General features: G+C 41.1%; 1 long non-coding RNA gene across 1 annotated transcript; it reads left to right on the top strand.

The window, feature by feature from the left end:
• The first annotated feature begins 8,838 nt into the window (after nt 1–8,838).
• Nucleotides 8,839–16,787, top strand: LOC135500612 (uncharacterized). The gene is made up of 3 exons (XR_010449490.1): nt 8,839–9,033; nt 9,498–9,905; nt 13,890–16,787. It is a non-coding gene; the product is annotated as an uncharacterized LOC135500612 (long non-coding RNA).
• The last annotated feature ends 6,783 nt before the right edge of the window (nt 16,788–23,570 follow it).

Genomic DNA, 23,570 nt, shown 5'->3' with positions numbered 1-23,570 from the left:
CCCCCCCGTCTCCATCTCGTCATGATGACAGTATTCTGTCGAGTATTTTTAGCAAAGAACGACTGTTGAATGTAGGAATAAAATAAAGGAATAGCCTTAAATGCTTATCGATGATCCACCCTGCCCATCTGAAAAGGTTAGGGTGCTGTTTAAATGTTATTGAGCGTGTGATTTTGAGAAAGCGCGAGCGTGTTTGTCCGGAAATAGATCATCCGCGAAACGGAATAGACTTCACTCCTCCATACGTGTACTGTGTGGGCCCGTGGGGGCTATCGAATTTGCTGCCAATCAACTTCAAATTTCTAATATATTTCTTTATATCTTCCTGTTCTTTCCCTTCTTCCCAATACTGGCGGTAGAAGATTCCAGCATGAAGATGAGGTTAGGAAGCTTGTCCTGTCGCTCCCGTCCAAGAGTTGTGCGCAGGATCCTATTCCAACAACCCTATTGAAGGACTGCATAGGTTCTCTTCTGCCGGTGCTTGTTGCAATTATCAATAAATCTCTTCAGCAAGGCCATCTTCCCACTGCGCTAAAATTTGCCCTTGTGAAACCGTTACTGAAAAAACCATCGTTGGATAAGGATGAGCTCGGCAATTATAGACCGGTCTCAAACACGACATACCTGTCCAAGCTTATCGAAAGGATCATCGCGGTACGTCTCAGGGATCATATGTCATCGAACCAGTTATTTGATCCTAATCAGTCCGCTTATAGACAGGGACATAGTACGGAAACGGTCCTTCTTAAAGTTACGGATGAGATCCTTACATCCCTGGATGTTGGGGATGAAGTGCTTTTAGTACTTCTTGATCTCTCAGCCGCATTTGATACGGTTGACCACGCCCTACTTTTGGATCGACTACGAAATAGGATTGGATTGACTGAATCTGCATTCGATTGGTTTAAATCCTACCTTGAGGACAGACAGCTCTCGGTGACAATCTGTGGTGTTTTTTCTGATCGTGTTTCATTGGAATTTGGCGTTCCACAAGGTTCAGTTCTCGGCCCGGTCCTATTTACAATCTACACAATTCCTCTAGGCGACGTGATGCACAGGTGCAGTATTCCGTATCAGCTGTTTGCTGATGACAATCAGCTGTTGAAGTCGGCCCGCCGTGGTGACGAGTCCCAATGTACAGCGTTGGTTACAAGCATGGAGGATGGTATTAGGAATATAAAAACGTGGTTTTCAAAAAACATGCTTGCCCTTAATGCGCCAAAGACCGACATGGCTAACTTTGTCAGCGCCAGGGGATCGGGCTCTATACCGGGGATCAACATTGACGGTGTCTGGATTCAGTGTTCCAAGTGTGTTAAGGATTTGGGGGCATGGTTGGAAGGGGACATGAGCATGCGCATGCAGGTAAAAATGACTTGCAAAGCCGCCGTCGCCAGTCTTTATAAGATCGGCCGCATTAGGAAATTCTTGGACAAACGCAGTGCTGAAAGACTGGTCCAAGCCTTCATTACATCAAGGCTTGATTCCAACAATGGAATTCTATACGGTCTGCCTGATACGACTCTTGCACCGTTGCAACGGGTGCAAAATATGGCAGCAAGGCTGATATGTCGCGCAAAGAAATTTGACCATGTAACGCCCTTACTCAAGGAGCTACACTGGCTTCCCATCAAAGCCAGGATTGAATTCAAAGTTCTGTGTGTGATCCACAAGTCACAAAATGGTGTCGGACCGGAGTACCTCAATGACCTCCTCCTGGAAACAGAAGGTCGCACTAGGTCAGCCACTTTCAAGACCCTTCAGGTCAAGCGGACCAGATCGAGGTACGGTGACCGCAGCTTTTCAAGGTGCGGCCCGTACCTCTGGAATAAACTTTCACTTGAACTGAGATCCCAGCCAGAGACAATGTTCAAAAAACAATTAAAAACTCTGCTTTTTAATCGATTCTTCGGGGAGGTGGCGCTTTGAGCGTGGTGCTACCACGGAAAGGCGCCCTATAAGTGTAACATTCATTCATTCATTCATTCATACCCCCATGTACTAGTGGGGGCTATCAAATTTGCTGACAAGCAAATTTCAAATTTCTAGTTCATTTTCTGATTGCTAGGTCCTATCGTTTGGCATCCCATTCTTCCGAGGTTTATTACATCGTGCTAAAACTGGTATGATTGGTGCCTTCAACCTCCGAAAACCTTTTTAACTACAAATAAACAAATAAGTAGTGGTATCTTGCGGAGAGATCAGTGGCATCTAATACCCCCTCTAAGGCCCGTAGGGATCAATTTAATACCTAGCTGTCACCCAGCTCTCAGACAATAATTCCAATAGTGTCTGTTGAAGAGCTAGTTGAAGTACACCTGCCTCATGAAATGCTGTCAACAATTAACAAATACATACAATATCATAACGTCTTAAAGCACACTGATGGAGCCGCATTAAGTTAACTTCATGGACAGCTTTATATAAAAGTGAAATAATCCCTGTATTCTAGCTGTATCTTATTCATTGATTAAATACAATTCAAGTGAAGATGATAACTGAGCACTATTTACTATTGTTCTGTGTAACAGCACTTTTTTAGTGACGCCAATTACCCCCATCCTCCCTTGCTGCGGCCTCGTAGGGTATAACAATTCATTAGGATTTGTTTCTATTTCCGAGTGTTAATCAGTACAGCATTTAAGAGAATAGCACGCAGTTGAATTACGGGTAATTAGCTAAGTTTTTAAGAAGTAACACACTGTATGAATTCAGTTGTTGGTGTCAAAGAGTAAGCTTGTCTGAAAAGCTAATTACTCCAGGCGGATACAATCAACTGCAATGTGCAATTCGCCAAAAACCCGCTATGCTTGGACTCAACTTTGCTCGCCAGTCCGTAGAGCAACAGTTTATAAGTGAAGGTAACTATAACATAAAAGACTTGTACATTGTATATCAGAAATTATCAGCTAAGAAATTTCTTAGTAATTTTCAATTAAGACAATAATTAGTAAGATATATTGTAGTTTCATGAAAATAACACCACTTCGGGATATTCAAGGACCGGCCTCTTCTCTCGAGTCTATTCACCAGAGGTAACCAATGAGTGACTTCGCTGGCCCTTGTGATGGCTCAGCCGAGCTGTCACGGTTACGCTAAACCACTTACACTCATCAAAGAAAGTTAAGAACCACTTTTTATTTTTAACATATTTTTTTACAGCACATATTAAGGACCAGAAACTGCCTAAATATGAATGTCTTGTATGACCTCCAAGACACAGTAATCAATTTCACATGTGGTTTGTTCCAGTTGTTGCATAACTTCTTTCTAAACTTGTCACAACCTGAAAATGGATGTTTTTGGTGTGTCAGCTGACCACATAAAGTGGTACAAAAGTCCATGCAAGTGCTTTTCCTTGCATTTCCCACCAAGCTCAGGCAGCATTCTGACAAGAGAGATGCGTAGGTGCCACTTGAGTGAAGTAGAGGTTGCACGAGCCATAGGGATGCTGGAAGCTGGCTTCAGACAGCGACGAGTAGCTGAGATGATGGGTGTGTCTCACAGTGTCATCAGTCGTGCTAACCAACGACACCGGGAGACAGGGCGATACTCAGAGAAACCCCGTACTGGCCGCCCATCAGCAACAACTGCGAGGGATGACCGCTACTTAGTGACTATTTGTCGTCGCAACCGCTTCAGTAGTGCTTGCAGACTCAATAACCAATTCACTGCTGCAACTGGGGTGACTGTTTCAAATCAAACCATCCGTAACCGACTTCACAGAGCCGACATCCATGCCAGGAGGCCACTGCAATGCATCCCATTAACCCCTGCTCACAGAAGAATCCGTCTCAATTGGGCTCGTGATCATGTGGGATGGACCCACCAGCAATGTCGCCGTGTTCTGTTCTCAGATGAGAGCAGATTCAGCCTGGACCACAATGATGGACGTGTTAGAGTCTGGAGACAACAGGGAGAGATATTTTGCAGATGGCTGCATCGCTGAACATGACCGCTATGGTGGAGGCAGCATCATGATGTGGGGCGGAATCAGCTACGGTCAACGCACTCGCCTCTATGTGGTCCCAGGGGGAGCAATTACAGGTGTGAGGTACAGAGATGAAATCGTGGAACCTTTTGTGGTTCCGTTTGCAGAAAACGCTGGGGAAAATTTCATTTTCATGGACGACAACGCCCGTCCCCACACAGCGAGGGTGGTGACACAGTACCTGGCGGATCATGGAATTGAGCGTATGGACTGGCCAGCGAAATCCCCGGACTTGAATCCGATAGAACATGTCTAGGACATGATGGGAAGGAGTATTGGAGCGCTTGAGGTGCAGCCAAATGGGTTGCAGCAGCTTGGTGTGGCCTTGGAGGCTGCATGGGATGCAATTGATGTCAGGGATGTTAATCGTCTGATAAACTCAATGAGACAGCGGTGTCAGGCTGTTATTGCAGCAGGGGGAGGCCATACTCGCTACTATCCATGCTGACATTGATGACAAGACATTTAGGCTAAAATTGTGAAAAAGTTCATATTTCCCTCCTCAAAATTCTCCACAATTTTGGTCCTGCCATCTAGTGCTTTGGCCACAACACCTCCAGGAAGTTGCTTCTGCACATGTCACTGGGCATGAGCAGATCCAATCTGGGCACCATCTTTCCAAGACATAATTTTTCTATTTCACCAAATTCTACAATAATAATCTAAATTATAAGTGAAACTATTTTGTGTACAGAATAACAAATAGCTACATTTAAACCCTAAATCCCCTGCTCCATTTTCATTGTAATATAAAAGGTTTCACTTTCCAAAAAGGTATATTTATAGCAACATTGCCAACCCCTTCCCAAATACATACATGTGCATAGTGCATTCAATCTCTCTGTGCACACCCAGTGCATTTTGCACTGTCATCCATATGTGGATTTAATATATACAGTGGAACCTCCCTTAGCAGACACCTCTCTATTGAGGACAACCTCTCTATTAAGGACACTAGTTTTGCTCCCAAATTGGTTGTTTCCATTTAGTTTGACCTCTCTAATCAGGACACCTCTCTATTAAGGACAGCACTTCTCAGTCCCAAGGGTGTCCTTAATACAGAGGTTCTACTGTATTTTGTAAGACACCTGTCTTTCCTTCACTTATTTCAAAATCTATTGTGCTGTCACGCACAGACACACCAAAACACCCATTTTCAGGTTGTGGCAAGTTTAGAAAGAAGTTATGCAACAACTGGAACAAACCATATGTGAAATTGATTACTGGGATACACCGTCACCCTCTGCATCGCAGCCTCTGGAGCAAAGTTGCCGGCGCACGTCACCTTCCCCAGAAGAGGTTTCGTCCGGGTGTTTGCAGCCCTCCAAGACAACCCACCAGCAGATGTAAAGATTACCCAATCGGAAACTGGTTGGATGAGGGAGGAAACGGCGCACCACTGGTTAGATGAAGTCCTATCACCCTACGTCACCGACAACGAGACCGACCAGTTCCTGTTAATCGTCGATCATTATCAGGTCCACCGGACAGAGAACTTCCGGACTAGAGTCCGCGACAAGAGAGGCAGCCTGGATTACGTACATGCTGGTTGCACATCCCTCGTACAACCGTTAGACGTTGCTGTCATGAAGTCCTTCAAATGTCACGTACGGCGACAATGGAAATCTTGGAAGAAAGACCACACGGACGAACGAGGAGACTGCCCTCGCATCGGCCTGAGAGACGTGACCAACATCATCAGAGATGCCTGGGATGGTGTTGATGAGGACGTTATCGTCAACTGATTTGAAGCACCGTTTCGACCAAGGCCAATCGAAGCTGGACCACATGCTATCTTGGAGGAAGAAGAGGAGACTGCCGTGGATGGACCAGAGTTCGTGAATATAGACTTGAATTGACTGTGGGTGTTGTGAATGATTGTGGGTACGATTCTGAAAGCTGGACAATCTAATAATGTGTATCTTTAGCTTTGAAAAAAAAATTAATCGGGATTTGGATCGTTCTTTTTTATTTCTTCACTGATCACTTCAGACAAGACTGTACATTCAGAGGGATGTTCGGTTTTGTCTCCAGATATGTGACGGACAACTTCTCATTCTTACCAATTTCGCACTGCAAAGTATCTTTTAAAGCCCGCAGCTGGTAAGGGATGATAAGACCCGAAGACATGCTCCATTACCTCCCTGAGCAGTGCCTCACTTTGAAAGGGCAGGTCAATCCCTAAAACCAGCAGAAGCCAATATGTTAGTTAGACTTTTTTCATGGACACCCTGTACACTATCAGCCATTAGCACTGGGACACCCGTTACACTACCAATGACGATTAGTTGAAAATGTTCTGGGACACTCAGTACAATGGCCGAAGGCCCGATCCCATTATCCCATTCATAGGAGACCTACGAATCGGTTTCAACCACCCAAACAATAAGGATTGGACTCGAAACTGAAGTATATTGGATATGAGGCCTGGACAACCCTCTCTGGAATCCCAGCCAATGATCGGCCTTCTCAACAGTTCTGTTCGCCACCCGATGAGTCAGGGGCGGCGACACCAGCTGTTAATGAAGTGGTGTTATTTTCATGAAACTACAGTATGTACGTAAGATTATTTTTGCCAGTAAATTAGCAATCAAAATCTTAGTAAGATTATTCTTATAAGATTCTTATAAGAAAAAAATTGTCATTGTATAAATTGGTAATTTATTACCAAGAAACAAATTACCAAATTTTTGTTCTAATTTTTATCTTACAAAGAAATTACCAATTTTTTAATTACTAAGATTTATCTGACCAATACATTTCTAAGAAATTAATTGCTAAGGTTTTTCTTACTAATTTATTACCGATAAATAGCTAATCTAATTAGTAATTTAATCGTTATTTGATTGGTACGATTTAGGTCCTGGGGGATACACAATACTCCGGCGCAGTGGTAGAATAAGTGCGACATCGCCAACCCAAACCATGACTCTTCCTTCTCATAATGCGAATAGCTGAACCCAACAATGACCTTTCATTTGGATGAATTTGCTTCCCCCAATCATTACCCATCCTTTTCATGCTATAGCTAACCCCAACCATGACCCTTCCTTCTATGCTATAGATAACCCCAACAATGACCTTTCATTTGGCGCTATTGCTGACCCCAACTATTATCTATCCTTTTCATGCTATAGCTAACTCCAAACATAACCCTTCCTTCTCATATGCTATAGCTTACCCCAACCATGACCATTGATTTTGCTGCTATTGCTAACGATACAAATTATGTTCATGTTATAGCTAACGCTAACCATGACCCTTCCTTCTCATATGCTATATATAACCCCAACAATGACCTTTCATTTCGATGCTATTGCTAACCCCAACTATTACCCATCCTGTTCATACTATGGCTAACTCCAAACATGACCTTTCCTTCTCATTATGCTATATCTAGCCCCAACCATGACCATTGATTTTGCTGCAATTTCTGACTATACCCATCCTCTTCATGCTATAGCTAACCCCAACCATGACCCTTCTTTCTCATGCTATAGCTAACCCCAACCATGACCATTGATTGTGCTTGCTATTGCTGACAAATACCCTTTCCTCTACATGCTCTAACTAACCCCAACCATGACCCTTCCTGTTCATGCCATTGGAACATCATTATTATATGCAATACCGGTAGCTATCCCCAACCAGGACTTTGTTAACCCCAACCATTACCCATCCTTTTCATGCTACAGCTAACCCCAACCAGTGACCCTTAATTTTGATGCTATTACTAACCCGAACCGTGACACTTCCCCTTCATGCTATAACTAACCCTAACCATGACGCTTTGTTTTCATGTTATTATTGCTAACCCCAACCATGACCCTTGTTTTGTTATTCCATTGCTTACCACAACCATAACTATTCATTATAATTCTACAGTACTTTTAAAACTGTCTGTAGGAAAACTTGTCAGTCAAAATCAAATAATCGAGAAGAAAAATACATTTTTACTGGTCTGAAATCGAAGGCAGGGAATTGTCTTGGGCAGTGAACTGAAATCGGCTGTCCTAGCTGACGACTTTTTAGCTAAGTTGACCAAATAATGGTCAGCGGAGATATGGCGGTTGTCCTTCCATCCGTCAACTTGTGCTGGACACTTTTTGAGCTTGCTCAATATTACATTCGGAATTCCATGCGTGGGTAGCGGCCCCTTTGAGGATGAGCACGCGTGATTCGTCAGGCTATTCTCTTAATTGCCAATGACACCAATTTCGAAATGTGTTTTGGAGGCGCTTTTCAAAGAATGACCAATTGATGCTCTACACCGCTGGAGAGACCGTGATCTCCTCTTACGGCAAATCACTTCATTTATGTGATGAATACAGGTCAGTAATTAGCGCAGCATTAGCTCCAAGCACTTGAAGGAGTGGGCAATAGCATCAAAATCAAAGGTCATGGTTAGGGTTAGTTATAGCATGAAAAGGAAGGGTTATGGTTTGGGTTGGCTTTTGCATGAAAATGATAGGCAAGGGTAGAGAGCAGCGATAACCGATTCCCGTAGCCATTACATGCAAAGACAATTGTAAACAAACCATTTTTGGCATATGCAATCATGATCACATATCGGAGAGACAAAAAACACTCGTTTGCATTAAGTTCAATGATCTGCATCAGAAACATTGACAAATGTGATCATGGTGCGTATGGGTTAAGAATCAATTTTACGAAATCGATCGCCTTTTCAAAGCAATCGATATAAAAATTATCAGCTCATTCTTTGCTCTCTTTAAACAAATCTTTTCTATACAATCATTGACATAGGTTGTTTTGAAAATGATAAAACACTGTATTATTCTATCCAGTACATGAATTTTGTTGTGTGTGTCGAAGGATCCAGCAGACGCAACAAGGGACGCCATATCAGAGAGGTGACTTACCTTGCTGTTTTGGTTATTCACAGGTTGTTTTAATTCACAGGTTTTCGTAATTCACAGGTTGTCTAATCACAGAAACAGTAATCATGCCATCACGGTCCCACCAGTTCATGTATTTGGTAATGTGTGTCGCAGCAGAACAAGGATCACCAGATCGGAGAGGTGACTAAACATTGGGACAAATTCATAAAGGGCATTTAAGTGTTAGACGTGTGTAACTTCTCCCTAATCAGTTTCAGGGCCTATTCATATTCTGTGAAGATTTACATGAAGGACCTGAATCTGTCTATTCAGTAGTTAAACGCTGTTTTAAGCTAAACGCCCTTTATGAATTTGGCCCGTGTTTCGTAATTATATATTCAACTTTATCCTGATCAACGCCTCGATTGTAGCGGAGCTCTGATGCTACTCTGATGTTTCCAAAATCAAGTCGGCCGTTTTTTTACCGATAAAAAAGCCAAAATAGCAGGGCCCCTGCACCAGGAAAGAGGCTAACTGTGCTTTGGAATTGGATCTGCGACTAAGGGTCAATCATGAGATACCAATACGAACCCTCTATGGTGTTGCTAAAATTCCGTCGAAACCCGCGCCAGTTTTTAATTCTACACACTATAACTTTTTTTCAGTATCTATAATGAGTGAGATCGTCAGGGAACTTGCACAACGGCTTTTATTTGACGATTACGCCATCAGTTGTTTTAAAAAGTGATAAACTTTTGCCGAAATGATGACCAAACGAAGCGGGATGTGCATAATTATTATTTTGCATGGTAAATGAATTGTGTACTTATAACCTTTGATAAATTGTGAATTACATGTTCACGCCATAAAACGTCCTTGGCTTCAGTTGTTGTGTCCGGTATTAGGCCGACGAATGTTTAGGTTCACCACTTTATCCTGCAGTCTCAGCGTATGTGATTTTTGTACATAAATACATTTGAGAAGCCCGTGCAAGGCAAAATGCTGCATTTCTTCAGAACCAAGGAGGCTGATGGTTGAGTTCCTAATACTCTCAGTTCGCAAACAAAACCAAGGTAATTGATTTGTCTTTGAAACTATGATTTGTAGTACCAAGGTATGCTAATACTTCGACAATTACATCCTTATTGATCCGTTTCCGTAAGAATGCTTGACTTGATATATATCATGAAGTGACGTGATTGGGTTTGCAGGTTATGATATTTTTCCTAAAGGTCACCCCTGGTCGCCGAGAAGCAATATTGTTCAGGGCAGGTCGCCCAACTTACCGAGCAGTCTGCCCTGGATAGTGCTGCCGTGGGGGAATGGCTGCATCACAAGAAAAACAGCACACGTGCACCCTCACTGGTGAATATAAAAAATAAGCAGTCCATCTTGCGACATGAACAGTATGTTTTTGTATGATGCACAAAATTTCGATGGAGAAAGACAGCGGGTTACTCTGTGGTGTAGGCACAAAATAAATCCATGTTTTACAATTTCTTTGCTATCCAAAGGACAAACCGGCGGTGCACTTTCCAGGGCTTCTCCTAAACCAACTATTTAGGCTAATCATTAGCTTGCAGAAATGATTTAAATGACAGAATTCACAACACGTTGCCCGTAATAAGTTTTTGCTGATGACGCTGTTGACATAACTTTGTGTTTCATAACTTCTTCACGCAACCTATATGAACCAGAGAAATCAAGTCCAAACTTAAATTTCTCAACCTTGGTTCAGTGAGAAGGACCTGTGGCTCCGACACCTGGGCCTAATGGGACACTTATCTTTCTTCAAAAGACACATCAGGTACCCGTGTCATATTTCTTGTTGATGTCTGCCTATATATGGCAGGCGGAATGTCCAGTTATTCAATGAACTAAGTTTCTTTCGAATAAACTAGGTTTATTCGTGAAGAAACTTAGTTTTCTTCACCAATAAACCAAGTTGTTTGCAAAAAACCTAGTTTATTCGAAATAAATTAGGTTTATTTGAATAATGGACATTCCGCCTAATGAAAGAACTTAGTTTATTTGATTACCCCTACTATTGGTCAATAAACTAAGTTTCTTGCAAAAAAACCTAGTTTCTTCACGAATAAACTAGGTTTATTGGCGCGAAATGTCCAGTTAATCAAATAAACTAGGTTTATTGGTGGAACAACCCAGTTTCTTTAAAATCAATTGTGCTTTTTTGAATAAACCAGTTTTTTTGCAATAAACTTAGTTGATTCATCGACAACCTATGCTTTTACCAAGTATGAAGTACCATAATATAGCCACCTAGATTCGAGGTTTGGAGTGAGGTCGCCCGGATGGTGACGAGGTAAAAAGTATAGGTTAGCAGCAATAAACTAAGTGTTTTGCAAAAATCTTAGTTTATTGACCAAAAGTATAGGTAAGGTGGCGAAATGTCCACAACCTATGCTTTTTGGGGAATAAACTAGGTTTATTTAGCTTCGGGGGACAAACTGATACTTTTGGTCAATAAACTATTTTTTTTGCAAAAAACTAAGTTTCTTTCGAATAAACTAGGTTTTTTGCAAACAACTTGGTTTATTGATGCAAAAAACTAAGTTTATTCACCAATAAACCTAGTTTAGTTTTTTGCACCAATAAACCTAGTTTATTTGCGAATAAACCTAGTTTATTGCGAATAAACTTAGTTTATTAAATAACTGGACATTCCGCCTGCCATACCTATGAATTATATTATTATTCCTTGATCGTGGGTATTCAATAGTGCAAATTACAAATCATTTTTCTGTACACAATTGTATCAGCGTTACCTGGGTATGTTAGGGTTCAAAAATTGCGTCATATGCTATTAAAGGCCGCAATGGATAACCCTAAGGATGACCTCATAAGTCCCCTTCCCAATGTCGCATAAAATCTTCACTCATGAAACGAAGGTCATAGAATCCAAGTACTGTAGGCATTCGATCAACCACACCGATGACCCCGTGAAATCGAAGAATCTGATAATAAAAACAGATAATTGAGGAGTGACATCTTGTGTCAGAAATTTGGTTCAGTGAGGTTGTTACCTCCGCAATCCCTCGACTAGTGGTTGGTTGACAGTATCACCAGTATAACCTGTTGTAAGATCCGCAAGCATAACAATTGTAAACCGGAGAGTCGCAAGCAGTTTTAACTCAGGAGGCAGCGCATAATTCCTCCTAGTTTCCGATTCGTGGTCATCCCTCACAAGAGTAATGTTTGCCGATCAAACCGATATCGCTGATATAATTATAAGTCGTTTTAGAAGTCCTGTGGATTGAGGCGATCACGAAAAACCCTTTCCCTGCGAATTGCTCGCATGTGTGCAATTTCATGTTGCCAAGCCAACATCAACAAACTCATCTCCGATGAGCGCCGTGCTCAAAATGAACTGAAAGAACCAGTCCACTTAGAGTTAAGACTGCCCCGGAGGTGTCTCAAACCTAAGATTCGATTTGAGTGGGCCACCTGACTTAAGCATATTTATGAATATGACTTATTTTTAGTAAGTACCCCACCTAAACTTACGATGCATTTTAGGTGCCCCACTTTGACTTAAGTAGCTTTATGAATGCGGGCCCAGGGGTCACCATGTCAAGCTGATACGTTAACATAAATCAAACAAGCCACTAGGAACATTTGGTCCCTTAATCTGATTGGGCGGTATCATCAAAAACTTTGTTCAGGAGCTACCCGTGCTTATGTCGGTCAATTGTCGGTGTATCATTTCATCAGATATACATGTATTGGCGCGTTTTTCTTTGTTTCTCAATATGAAAGAGTTATGATCCCTTGGGCTCTCTTTTGTTTGCAGACATTGAAAAATGTGGATATACTTATAGTTGATGCTGGTGTTATAAGTATTAACCTCAAATACTAAACCGTAACAAAAGCAGTACACTCCTAATGGAAGAGTGGCTGTTCTAATTACTCTACCCATCATGTATAGCTTATGTTCAGATTGGCGATACCATTAGGACATGTCTTATTGAAATCTTAGAAAAACCTAACGTTTTGATTCTGTAATTAAGCCACATCAATGTTATGCTGTTATGCATTATGTTGAAGTGTTGTTGTGTCTTTATTACGAAGTCGCAGCGGGGTACGTGTGATTCAGCAAAGAGCCTTAAAAAATCAAGCTCAAAAGCGGATTTCGCACGACTAGCGATTCAGCCTATTATCAACTTTTTTCCCGGGGCGGCAAAATGTAACTTGTCATTTCCTGCTTAAAAGTTCAGCGTAGATCAGTAGAAACTCTACGATGAACATGTTGACAATATAGGGCCAACAGTTGGCTCCCTCTCAGAAACTCGTGTACGACATGATGAAGCATCGATTGCTTCGATAATGATTTGGCGCGGGTAGGGCATTGCGTTGCTCGTGCGAAATTCGCATTTAATTCGGAGTGACGCTCTGATTGGGCGCTTTTTTTTCTACCGGCACAATTCGTCTGAAGAGTATGGATTTCGCCTGGGTTTTGAAAGGCAGAGTATATTATCAACTGGTGGCTTGATAATTCTATTACCATGCTTACTGTACATGTATGGATACGAAAATGGTTGGTTCTGGGACATGTCCTTAAACACATCTAAGATTGTGAGTGAATGCAATCCTTTGTCCTAGTGACATTCTATCCAAAGACATTGACTGTATAATCAGCTCAACTGAAATATTGTGAAGGAACTAAACAACTACATGTATAATGTAGCTGAGGCTAATAATTTCGTTTTAGCCATATGGTGTATTTGTGAATGTAAAGAAAATGTCGCATGCAAGTATTTCTCTAAAGGAAATCTATGCAGAAACCCTTTGACCTTTCTCTAGGAAACCAGTGTAAATACAAATCGTCATAAAATTTCTATTCAGAATCTAATAATTTCTAAATTGAATGATAATGAGTCATACATATAGTTTTTTAATGTATGCTTTAAAACGTTATTTAAGTTATATAGAATCTATCTGTTTATTGGATCTAGTGTATAGGTTGGTTATTTTACAAGCCTAAACAGATTCTATACACGTATAGCTTCCATATAACCACCAGGCCATTTTCATTTAAGCTTTGCTACAGAAAGTTTTGACTAGGATATTTGCGATGAAACCATCACTATCTCGAGAAAGCAGGTTGTCTAATTGAGAATTACATTGGATGAGTTCGTAGACCGTGTAAATACAATTTGATATGTCGAATAGCTATAGGGACTATTGCACAGCCTGACAACATGGACAAAGCTTCAGCAAGTGTAGTGTTTTCCTCATTCCATTTCATTTCACTGCATAGTGGAATCAATAATGATTTAACTTTGGCAATCTTACGAGTTCAGTCAATTCTTCGCTGTAGCGTGGCATGCTCGAATATTCAGTGGTGCGCTGCTTTTTTCACCACCTACCTGATCGACCATGTAGGCCATGATCAAGTCAGAACTTGTTATCTTCACAAGGATGTTGCTACCAAAGGCTGGAATTGCCGGGATTGGAAAACAGGGCATCAGCTTTGGAAAAAGCAGGTATATAATATTTTAGTTTTCATATTGGCAACCCCCCTAAAATTCAACTTGTATGAATGACTCGTTCGAGCACCAATCATGGTAGAATTTTCTTCGGCGATCGTGTATATGAATGATACATCTGGCCGATGCGATGTCTTAATGATGAAATACTCACAATGGAAGGAAAGTATCACCACTACACGTGAACTTCGAGTTTATAAAACCATCAAGAGTACCATTAGAGTTGAGGAATATTCTCGACCTGGCGATGGATCGTGTCGACCAAATATAGAACTCGCACGACACAGTGAAATCGAACTGGAAATGAGACAATATAACGTTTGTACCAATGTGGCTGTTGAAACAGAAACCCAATTCTCGTTCGAATGCATGGCGTACAGTCAACTGAGGAATAAAGAATAAATCGTTCACCTACACTTCAACTTTGAGGGTGAATTATAAAATCGTCGGATGATAACTTCAATTCAAATGAATTGATGAACATTTCTCAGTGATTTGTGTACCAATAGTATATTAAACCTGTGCCTTAGGCGTATATATATGAGAAAGTCGTCTTCCAAATTGTGGACTGCAACTTGGATAGACACTTCGTGGTATCCATCTTTCACACTGAGCCAAGTTACGATTAATAACATCACTGTAAAATGCCGATGGAATAACGCTATGAATTTAAAACTAAATACTACTAGATATAACTGTGATTTAACCTCGAAGATGAAGTCCGAGTGGAAGTATGAACGGGCCATGGCTCCAACTAAGCGGGATCTGCGGGTTAACGAGCAGTTTTCGTAGATTCTGCTTTAATGCCATGTCTGTCGGGATGGGATGCCGAGTGGAGCGCAACTTATTTAGTATACATGGTATCCCAAATAGGCATTATACATTGATAATGGGTTGATACAACCGAAATGCACAGCAAGATACTGCGGCCTTCCATTTCCCACATGTAATGTATTAACTTTAGAATTTGAACATATTCATCCTTTAAAACTGGAACACTACATTCAAATATGTCATATCTTTACTTTCTACCGAAACGCCGAACTAGCAGAGGGGCAACTATCGGTCGTATCGTGATGTAAGGATCTATGGCCCATTCCCAGCATGGGTGGCATCGGTCTTTTACCACACGAAGTTGAGGGTTATAGTCACGGTGGCTCTTTTTCATTACTCCTTGAGCCCTCATCGTAATGTCTACGTCTTCAGCCAAGATAGCATAACCGGAGAGTTTAGAAAAAAAAGTAATTTTCATTTTAACGAGCTCGCCTACATTGCTGGCGAATATGGCAATGGTGTAATAGGTGTTAGCACTGGTCATGGACGAAAGTCTGTCTATGAAAAATTTCAAGCATTTCATTTCGATTTGAATGAAAAATTTAATCGCCGAGAGTTGATTCTACCGTATGATGAACTTGAGAAAAGCCTCGGTCCAAGAAATTCGACGTTCAAATATTTCAAAATGATTTCATGCGGTGAGAATGTTTTCTTGGAGATGACCTTTCGCAAATTTCGAAATAGGGTAAAAACGCTATCTGTATCTTGGTTAGATTGGTATAAAATAGTAAATGTAGGGCTCGTTCTTAAACTTCAGTATGTTAAAAGCCTAGAAGAGGTGCGCTACTCTCTTATGTCTGAAGCGGACATATATAAATCACGTAATATGGATAACATCATGCTAGAAGGTATAAAATGTGATTTAAATGGTTATGTCTATAACTCATCAGCCAGACCACACTCCATCACCATCTTAGAAAAACCGTACGAGCATAATACAACAACTTCGATTATCTTTCGTGATGACTTGTTCAGAAAAGTAGGAGACTCCGCAATTGTGTCTTTGCTCGGATCATGCGTCGTCGTTGAGGTTCATCGGTCGAAAATTGTAAGCAACTCCCTTTTTGACCCAAAGGAGGCCTATAAATTTCAACCTAAACTTGCCATATATATTCTAATGTTAACTTTGGAGGCATGTCTTGAACAATCTGATGTGGATGTTCGGCTGACGTTATTGATGAAATTAGATGCGAAGTTTGTGTCACATCATATGCTGATTGTTGGTGCTAATGAAAGAATAATCGCTTGGCCAAAATATATTATTAGTAATCCGTTGACCGCAAAAGTATTTGTGGTGTGAGGAAAAGACACGTATTCTGCGTGAACAAATTAAAATCCCATTTGCTGATTAATAGAAACCTGCAGCAAAAAAAGCACTTGAAATGAAAATATCATAGGGAGCTTGAACGGCACGGTAAAAACGGAAGAATAGAAATTAGTTCTTAATATTAAATCTGAGCAGTTTTGAGGACGGTTGGCAAGTCCTCTCTTTTACTTTTATCCCGTGGATCGTATATCATTTAGCTCCCCACAACGTTCAATGCAAACAATATGGTTTTGTACGTCAACATGTCTATCGTTCTTCCAAAACGTTCTTTTTAGTACTGTAATGTATGTGGGTGGCAAAATGGATCAGTTGAATATTCAGATTGTTTTTGTCCAATATCTTTCGATGTATAAAAATGCTTGGGGTAATTCATTGGCCATGAAACATCCTAATTAGCACATCATAATTGTATCGCATCAAAAAAAACACTCTTATAACTGGCAACTGTCAACTTATCTTAGTCAATGCAAGTAACTCGTTTAGTGACTACACATCTGCATCTACATGTATCTGAATTTAAATGTGCATGTATTGTTTCATACAACCTTATTCAGAACATCAACCAAGATCCTGGCTGGCTTCAAACATTCCATGGTATTTGTCAAAGAACAGTTCGTTCATAGCACTGGTTATGTTTTTTCGCCTGTATAATGACGGGAACAACATGTTTAAGAAGGTGAGAATACAGATATTGCACAGCTCTGAGGGGATCTACAAGTTTTCAGACCGTTATCATTTCTCATAATGGTAATACTGCGAAATTTTCCTAGAGTAGAATAAGTATGGTTTAAATGTATACATCCAAGCTAAGCATTCCACTTTTCAATAGTGCATAAGATGGCATTGCATGAAGAAATTCATTGATATCTTGGATCATATGGCTTTCCATACTCCACAATGACTTGTAGGTGTATTTACACACACGATAATTAAGCAGAACCGGTTCGTTTGAAAGGCGTTCTTTTAAAGTGGGTGACCGTCTTTCAAATCATGAGATTTTGCCCTCGAACTGATAGGCAAGAAAGAATTGGTGGAAAGAGTTCGACCACTATATATACTTTTATTGCCTACAGCTCTATACATGATGTTGGGAATTGAAATTGAAAGCATGCGTTATTCGGGGGTTACGTTTCAGCTTGCGTCTTCTTCCTTGTCAAAGTCAGAGATCTAGAAATTTATCCAGAAGTATTAAGGTGGCATAAAGGGGTGGGCGTTTGTGGTTTCAGAGTGTGAGGGGGTATAGGGGTGTCTGTTGACTTTGCTGTAAGAGAGACTAGGCATGGTGCCAGTCTACAGCTCTATACATGATGTTGGGAATTAAAATTGAAAGAATGCGTTATTCGGAGGTTTCAGCTTGCGTCTTCTTCCTTGTCAAAGTCAGAGATCTAGAAATTTAATCAGAAGTATTAAGGTGGCAGAAAGGCGTGGGCGTTTGTGGTTTCTGAGTGTGAGGGGGTATAGGGGTGTCTGTTGACTTTGCTGTAAGAGAGACTAGGCATGGTGCCAGTCCCTCTTAAAGCACAGTCAACAGACAACCATGCCATCCCTAGCTTCGCACGATATTGACCATTCTGGGAAAACTCAATGAGGAAGGTGTGATCATTGGCATAATCTATTATTTGCCCCTGCTCGAGGTAATCTTGCGCACTGTTGCTTCTGCTCACATACATCGCGCTGGAAAACGTCTCGTACAAAGAAAGTCTGGCATGCGCCAGACTAATTAGTAAATAACTTCTGGCTGCGCGAGACTACCATGATAAAAATGACCATTGCGGAGACTCTGTGACGTAGGCATGTATTTTTACAATTAAAAATGCTCTCAAAAGGCGATATGGAATGATTATTTATTAACATTTCCTGAACTATATACCTTCTGATTATCACTTCACATAAATAGGTCGGCGTTAAGTCGCGTGCTTTTCTTTCCTCGTGACAATATACAACAAAATAGTTACAACCCTATAATCGCGCTATAAGTCCATAATGAGATCACGGTGACCCGTTATAAATGTTTCGCTATTTTGCCGCTACGCGGCGCGTTGGGTCCTTGCGTCAAGGTGAACAGTCTAATCAACAACTCTATCACAGTTATTCCTTTACAAATCAATTATTGGAAGAGATCGATCGGAAACATAGGAAGCAGAAACTGGAATGAAGGAATTATCAGCATTTGAAATAAAGTCGGGCTTGACTCCTGTCCTCGTGCTAAAGTCGCCAGTTAGAATGTCTTTGCCCTTGGTGAAGTATGTCTGTATGTCCTATTGTAAAATTTCCCACAATTCACTGTCTTGTGACTTGGTGAAGGTAGAATTCCCAGGACTACAGAAAGTTATCCCAACAAGGATCCTCAGGCGGCTTAGTGGGGGTAGCCTTTACAATACTCGAGATATAACTTGAAACGTATTTTTCAAGATATAGGGAAAAAAATGTCATTTCAGCGGCCAATTCAAAATCCAAGATGGCCGCCGAAATTTAAATTGTGGCATTAAATTGGACGGGTTCAGAAAGCTGGGTATAGGCGTTGAAATCCATCCTTCATATGTTACAATACTTGCGATATAGTTTGAAACGTATTTTTCGAGATGTAGGCAAATTAGTGTCATTTAAGCGGCCATTTTGAAACCCAATATGGCCGCCAGTATTTTAATGGTGGCATTTTATTGATTGGGTTCAGAAAGCTGGGTATAGGCGTTGACATCGATCAAATATCTGCTCTAATACTCGAGAAACAGACCAAAATGGGTGTTTGTGTTCGGCCTGAATTTGGACACAATCAAATAAAATTCCTTTTCATATTTTTCCATCAATCTCAGCTTTTCAGCCTCTGTAAAGTTTGGTTTCCTTGTCGACTTAAGTAACAGGATAATGCAATCTACGAATATCTACGATTTTGCGTAGAAAAAAGGGCCAAAATCAATGGGGGAAACAAAAGTTGCCTTAGTTCCAATACAAAACCGAGTAATCTAGCACCCATTATCCTATTACTACAAGCTGTACAACTACAGTCTGTAAGAAGTAACATAACTGGAATATCATTCTCTTTGAAGATAATTTACTGGTTTTCAAATTCAATGATGAAGAAGCATATGACTTTTAGTTACGTCTCTAGTCGGAGAGAATAGCTTAGCACCGAAGGTGGTGAAAATAAAAGAACGTAAGAACCGACACCTTCAGTGGTCATCCTCAAACAGTCTCCCCTGTTTTTTAAGCTTTAAAGTAAAACAAGATATTAAGTACTATCCTGTTCTAAGAAGCAAGACACACATTTCACTTATGATTTCTTTAACTTACAAATAACTGTTAATACAAATAACTTCTTTAATCTTAAGGGAACCGACATGGTTCCAGGACTTTAAAGCTTAAAAAACAGGGGAGACTGTTTGATCGAGGATGCAGAAGCAACCGCTATTGAACTACCAGAACCAGTTTAACATAGCTGTATGGTTTACTACCACTTGTTGTGGGATTTCAATATACGACCATTTGAATCACAGTGATCATTTGATTAGGTCAATTTACAGGTTTCATCTTACTATGAAATGTTAAAGATACTTAAAAATATAGAGATCTAGAGATCCTCTCATCATTGATGGTGATAAAGCCGTTTCATTATTAACATCAATCTTACCAAGTTTAGCATTTCTGGGTGCAATTAAAATATTGTTATTGTAATTAACTATCATACCCATCTTAAGTACCATGTCAGATCCAATGATGTAAAGCCATCGTGATATTACATAATCCAGTCTTGTATGTGTATCAGATAATGATTAATCTGGTACCTTGCAATTGAAGTTGGAATATGAAGATGTTTGATAATGTTTTACACATGTTTTCTACATGTAGCACACTTACTTTATATTACATATCATGTTTTTTTGTCTCAATAAACCATACGATGAACTGTTCATCTAATTTGTTTTTGTTGTCACATGGATACGTTTTGTTTTGTAACGGAGAACAATGAATAAAATCATTAAGCCAGAAGCTACCATCAGTCATCAGAATCGATCTTACCCATGCTATCCATAACGGTTAGGATCACGCCGTTTGACAACTGTTATTGTTCCTTAGATTATTCCTACTTGTATAATTTGCCACGGTCTAAGCAACCGTTAATTTTTCAAGTCCGAGTAAGTTGAGGTAAATATGAAGAGCACCGCCATAAAGCCATTCATATTAGGCTGCGTAGGGAAGTATTCAGGCTAGGGAATGTGGCTATGTCTATGCTTGGGCGGCGTGACATTTCGGTTGAACGTTTGCCGAAACACATTTAACAATCATGGACAATTGTTAATGGGGAAGACCTAGGCGCTTCGGTTGTCCCCATTATTATATATACACTCGAGCAAATTTATAACAAAATGGTACACGATCATCTTTTGCGCCTCGTTTGGAGCAATTACATGAAACGGCTGTCGTTCCCATTTAGAAGCAGTCATAGGACAGGACCAAGGACATTAGAAGAACCAACTTTATTCATTCAATTACCGACAACATTTATGTTTCATGGCTAAAATTTTTCTTAGGTGAGAATACATCTATTTAGGCATTTGCTTTTATAACTTTTTGACACTGTCACATCTAAATTGTGAAAGTGACCACGCCAATCATGTTAATTGTCAAAGGACTACCTCATGTATGTTAGAAGCGATAGTTACATCGGGAAATATCATCAAAAGAATAACCAATAATTCCATAACTTAGTAAAAACCACAGACATTCCTAACAGGCCATCTTCGATCAGGATTTATTACGACTTTCAGGCCCGGTGTGAAAGGAATGGACATCCTAGGAATGCAGGACACCATACAATAGCTGTGTATTGTCAACGAATGTGGTTGAAGACTCGGAAACTCGGATGTTCAATATATAGTTTTATTTGAAACCTGAAACATATGGACTACATTTAGCACCGGACAGTAAAATAGACATGACTTACAAACAGAGACGTACAAACGTGAAAAAGAATATTTTTTGGTATTTTAAGAATATATGTAAAGAAGGAACCTACAAGACAATAATACAACGTGGAACTAAATGAAATGCATAAAATTAATACTTACAAATCCGAAACTACCGAAACCGAAATGTGTGGTTATCCGGGACAAAGAACCTGCCCTTACTATATGTACTTCCAGACCAAGTGCAGTAAAAATTGTGAATGACAAAAAGGGCGTAAAAGAAGCCTAAAACGTAAAAATAGCTCGTGACGTAAAAAGTGATGCCAAAACCTGACGTGCGAAGTTCGCGAAATTTAAAACTGGTAAATAGAATAAAAGAAAGTCCAAGATTCGCATTATCAGCGAAACACTCTCCCACCTCGACGACGAAGGCAAACGCGCCGGAGCCAAATCAATCATCCTCAGACCAGCCTTCTGCGGGGAGCAGAACAACTATTTTGCTTATTGGCCGTTCGTATTCAGTTGTCGCGGTTTTAACGGTGACGTTGTGCACTTTATCGTTGGACCCGCGGAAAACCCTTGTAATTAGCCCATTTTTCCAATGGCCGCGGAACGGATTTGTTTCCATGACTATCACAAAATCTCCTACGGACACATCTCTTCTCATGGTTTGCCATTTTTTGCGCGGGACGAGCGACGGGAACACATCCCTATACCATCGGTTCCAGAATGAATCAACAATCTTCTGGCAAAATTCCACGCGATGCCTGGGATTGTTTGACTGGAATGGTCCCTGCGGCACTGTGGCTGATGCACGACCCAAGAGCATGTAGTTTGGGCATAGATATGCGCCATCGTCAGGGTCACTGGACGTTCGTCCAATTGGTCTTTCGTTGATCAGGTTTGCCACTTCAAACAGTACAGTTTGTAACTCCAATGCAGTCGCCAATCGCATGTTTCAATGGGGATTTGCACGACCGAATCAATGATTCCGCACACCCATTTTGGTGCGCCGCGGTGGGCGTACAGAATTGCCATTCTGTTCCTCTCTCACAGCACCATTCCTTTATTTTGGCAGCTGATCCTACTAGTTGCGGGCCTCGGTCACTCAGAATTGTAGCTGGAGTCCCACGAACGGACATAAACCTTCGGATGACTTGGCAGAACTCCATGGTTGAATAATTGGCTGTGAGATCCAAGTGTACTGCCCGTACGTTTAAGCACGTGAACAAAACACCGTAATGCTTGCTGATGCGTACTTGAAACGGACCAAATAAATCTACTGCTGTATGAAGGAAGGGTGGTGTCATGGGTTTTAGACGTATCTCCGGGAGGTCGGCCATGAACTGGGTTTCCGCCTGGGCTGCTGTCTTTCGACAGAAAACGCAGCGATACTTCTCAGTTTTTGCAATGCGCGTCACTCCTATGATCCAGTATTTCCTGCGTACCTTCGCAGCAGTGGCCGAAACTCCTAAGTGCCCAAACCTGTGTGCCCGATGAACGATGAGGCGCGATAACCAATGTCCCTGTGGTAGAAGTGCTGGATGTTGCATCTCGAAACTAACAGGGGCTTTGTCTACTCGGCCGCCGACCCGTATGATTCCATCTTCGTCCATGTACGGAGAGAGAGTAGCCAGGCCTTGTTTACATAACATGGGATGCAGTGCAGATTGGGCATGAGTTAAGAGTTTCTTCTCAGCAGTGTTCGTTGAGTTCACTGACAGACACTGGCCCAGAATGTTTTTGACGCTTGTTGCCCCATTTTGCACAGAAGTTGTGTACAAATCGTATGAGTGTCGCAGTAACACGAGTAGCACGCATCAGTGATGAGAATTTTTCCATTTGTGCCAATATGGGCGCTTCTACGGAGAAAGTTGCCACTGTACAGCTCATCTTAAGTTCACTTTCGCTTCCCCTTTGGTCTCGATGTCCTGTTGTCACGTTCGTAAGAGGCCACTCGTCTTCTGGCAGCTCAAGAAATCCAGGACCGCATATCCAGCGTTCTTGCACTTCATCCACAGTTCGACCCCGGCTTACATCATCCGCGACATTCGGAGGGACAATACCGCCAGTCCAGTGCGTTCGATTTCATCTGAATCTCGCCAACGCGATTTGACACAAATGTTTTGAAATTCCTAGGCTCCTGCTTTATCCATGAGAGAACAA

Source organism: Lineus longissimus, chromosome 16, assembly GCF_910592395.1.
Source record: "Lineus longissimus chromosome 16, tnLinLong1.2, whole genome shotgun sequence".
NCBI classification, from domain to species: Eukaryota; Metazoa; Nemertea; class Pilidiophora; order Heteronemertea; family Lineidae; genus Lineus; species Lineus longissimus.
Note: the sequence above shows the minus strand (reverse complement) of the source record. Positions and strands in the feature narration are given on the sequence as shown.